We start from the raw sequence: 3,865 nt of genomic DNA, 5'->3' as shown, positions 1-3,865 counted from the left end.
CCTCCCAGCTGGGCGCGTGCTGACGTACACGCGCGGAACGTCACACCCGCGCGCCACAGGCTCTTCCTCCCGATGGGCGGAGCTACTGAACTGTTGCCCCAGTTATGGGTGGAGTTATAGGTGGGCTAGACAAGGGGGCGGGCGTTGGGGATTCACTCACTTCACTTTTTGGCGCCCGCGCTGGGCGGTGTTGTTGTGCGGTTCTGACCTTGGATGAACAAAGGCAGCAGTGTGGCCCCAATCCGTGCACGTCTTCCCGATATTCACTGCAGTCCAAGATAGAGTGGGGGGAAATATGTTTACTTCCCTAGTAAGATAAGACATGCAGATACCGAAGAAGCAGGCAAACCTCGCGATTTCCGTAAGAGTCAGTTGGTCTCCCATTAACGCGAGCCACGCTGTTCTCTCTTAATCCGTCCATCCGCTAGTGTTTGCTCTCCATGGTTTTACAACGCCGGTTTCTTTCAGAGTCTGATGCATTGGCTAGGCGGAGGGACGGATTAAGAGAGACGCTGGGAAGGGCTTCCCGTGGGAGGAATCAGCTCAGACCCTAGTGGTGCTGGGCCAGGGGATTCCACCTCTTGAGATTTTCAGCTACTCAAAGGCTTCCGCTGAGATGGAAGCGATCTTGTTCAATCTAGAGATCAGATTCAACACTCAGACCTCTTAGATAACCCTTTCGGAGGTGCTGTTCTTTTTAACAACCTCAGAATAAGCCGTAAAGGATACAATCGTGTACAATATGGAGGGACTATAGACTCCAGTTTAAAAAAAAAAAAAAAAAAAAAACTCCTGGGTTTCGTTGTTCTCGGTGATATCACAGGAATCCAGCGCTGTCTTCTTTGGTGTGACATTTCTGTGTGGGAGGGTAGATTAAGAGTCAGGGAAGCTAGGCTTGATGTCCAGTTAATTCTCAGCCTCATCTTCTGGCCTGGCTTGTTCTAGTTCTGCTAGCGCCTGACCAAATTTCTATGGTGTCTATGATTTTTGGACTTGTTAATAGAAATGTATTTCCCTAGCTTTGATCTTGGACATTATCACCTCCATCCCCCGAGTGTCCATGCCAAGATATTCCGGAGAAAAGGTTTCTGTCATGGCCCTCAGCTGTTAAGTCTCCCTGCCACCCAAAGTGACCACACCATCCTCCATTTTCAAAACAATAGATCCACTGACCAGCCAGAGACTGTTTACTAGTTTGCTTATTCTCTTATGTATTTATTAAATAGGGTCTCGTGTAGCCCAGACTAGCCTCAAGCTTACTGCGTTGTCAAGGATGACTTTGAACTTCCGATCCTCTTGCCTCTACCTCTTCATTACCTCCTGGAATTACAAACGTGTATCTCTGTACCTGGTGCTCAGGGAGGAAGGGGAGGTCTGTGCCTTCTAGACAGGCGCTTTACCAAATGAATAGCATTTTTTAGCCCCTGTGTACTGAGAACCAATGCACCAGGTGATTAATTGATTTGGGAGATTGACTGGCAAAGTCACTGGTTAAAGGTTGGCTAGAGCCCATTAAATATAAGTTCCCAAGATCAGTTTTGGGAAGAGCAGAGGAAGCTGAACTGTAACAACACACACTGGGAGGCCAAGGGGAAAGCTCCCTACCAGCGTGGTGGTCCCTTGGAAAGCTGCTGGGTTTCCAGCACTTTGCACCCTATTCTTCTTTCCAGGCTTCCAAAAACTTCTGTTGTTTAGTCTCAGAGGCTAACTGACAAGAGCTGGAGTAAAATCGAAGTTTATTTCTCATGTAAAAGTCCAGATGTGGTATGTGTGACACTGTGGGCTGGGCTAACAAGCAGGATCTCATCTGGTAGTTTTGTGGGGGATGATCTGGGCCTCTTCCTGATTGGGTCAGTCAATGTGAGTTTGTACTGGAGCAGATAAGGAGATGAGAGTTGGCCTCAATTCCAGCTGCAAATTAAGAAATCCAGAGCTCCTGGAGCTGAAGGACAGACGCCAGCAACACTCCACAGAGCCCAGTGTGACTTCTAACCAGCTACACAGTCCCAGCAACCTTGATTTCCTCTCCCATTTTATCAGGGCTCAGGGAACTACAGTCCCTCTTGAAATATTTCCTTAGTGAATGACAAGTCATTTCAGATTATCTGTTTGGCATCTGGAATGTTTTGCTAGCCAGTGGCTTTTCTAGAGGACAAATTATACCAAGTAGTACTGAATAAGCAGACAAGGCTTTACTGCCTGAGCTGAGCAAAAACAAAAACAAAAACAAAAAAACCTGAGAGAGCCTCATGACCACCCCTCCCCCAACCCAAATTACTTCCAGATATGGCCTTTGCTATTGGTTCTCTCTCCCAGGACCTTAAAATGAGAGAGAGAGAGAGAGAGAGAGAGAGAGAGAGAGAGAGAGAGAGAGAGAGAGAGCACAACAATTTCATGCCAGAGAATTCAGAGAGCAGCATAGGAGCATAGGCCCCAGGTGTTCCACCCAAGACCCTGGCCCAGAAGGCCAGAAGGCACACCTTGGATGTAAACAGAACACCACTCCACATCACCCCACAATCTGAAAGGTTTCAAGTCTGCTTCTATTTTGGAGCAAAATGCCCCCATGTTGGCTGGGTTAACCTTTTCCACAGCTCAGGGTCTCTGGGGCTTCATCCAAGCTGCTTTCTAAAAACAATCCTCTAATCAGGTGTTTGTTGATGCCAGGCACCCTGCCAGCCACAGATCAGAGCAGAACTTTAAAGGTTATTTAAAAAAACTCTAAAGAGACAAGATGGGGAAGAAAAGATCTCAAGACCTTCAAGAAAAAGGTCTGTGTTCTGAGCAATGGGTGCCCTCCTCTCTGTCTGGCACTAATAGAGCCCTGGAAGGGCTCAGGGGATGAGCTGAGGCAGGGGCATAGCTAGACTGTCAGCAGCAGAGACGGGTGAAGGGTAAGGGATGTTCCTTGGTGGTAACAGGAGTACCCCGCCTAGACTGGAATGGCATCTTCTCATCTTGGGAGGTGAGGCACTGGCCCAGGACTTTCCTTTGGGCTGAACTCCGTTGAAGGGGAAATGCTGAGCCTGGAGAGCAGGAGGCTGAAGCTGTTGGGATGTCTGTCTTTTGGGAGCCCAGGGACTTCTACACAGTGTTCCCTTGACATCTCAATTTTCCTATCAGACTGCCAGCCAAAGCCCTTCAAGCTCACAGACTCTGTCCTCTGAAGGTGTGGAAACCAGGCCTGTTGGCAACCAGATAGCAGATGTTGCAGGGATGTGGTTTCTATTTCTGTAATACAGTGGTTTGGAAAGAAAGGGAAAGTTAGCCTAACTGTTGGCCTTTTTCCCCTTCGGCAAGCAATCTGGGTTTGGTTCTCAGCATCCATGTTAAGTGACTCACAACTCCTATACATCCACCTTCAGGGGTGGATACTACATCTTTGGCCTCTTAGTGTACCGGCACTAGCACACACATACCCCTCCACTCCCAAGCACTTACACACAGTTACACATACTTTTTAAAAAAAGGAATTCAGGCACGGTGGCACACTCCTTTAATCCCAGCACTTGGGAGGCAAAGGCAATTGGACCCTTGATAAGTTAAAAGAAACAAACAAGCAAACATACAAAGAAACAAAGAATCAAACAAAGAAACAAAGAATCAAACAAAGAAACAAAGGAAAGAGAGAGGAGAAAAGGACTGGGTAAGGATTACAGAAAAAGGGGAAAGACAGAAATAAAAGGAGCATTTGGGGTGTGCCGGAGACTATGGTAAACTGGGCTGAGAAGCCTTACATGGCTTCGAATGAACCTGAAACCTTGTAGGAAACCTATACAATCAAACCCAAAAGCACATTGCAGTGTACATGCAAGCGTGGAAACAAAATATTAGGGAACAAGAGAGAAAAAGACTACCTCATGGG

Source organism: Rattus rattus, chromosome 8 (assembly GCF_011064425.1).
Source record: "Rattus rattus isolate New Zealand chromosome 8, Rrattus_CSIRO_v1, whole genome shotgun sequence".
NCBI classification, from domain to species: Eukaryota; Metazoa; Chordata; class Mammalia; order Rodentia; family Muridae; genus Rattus; species Rattus rattus.
The sequence above is the reverse complement of the archived record's forward strand: the minus strand, read 5'-3'. Positions refer to the sequence as shown.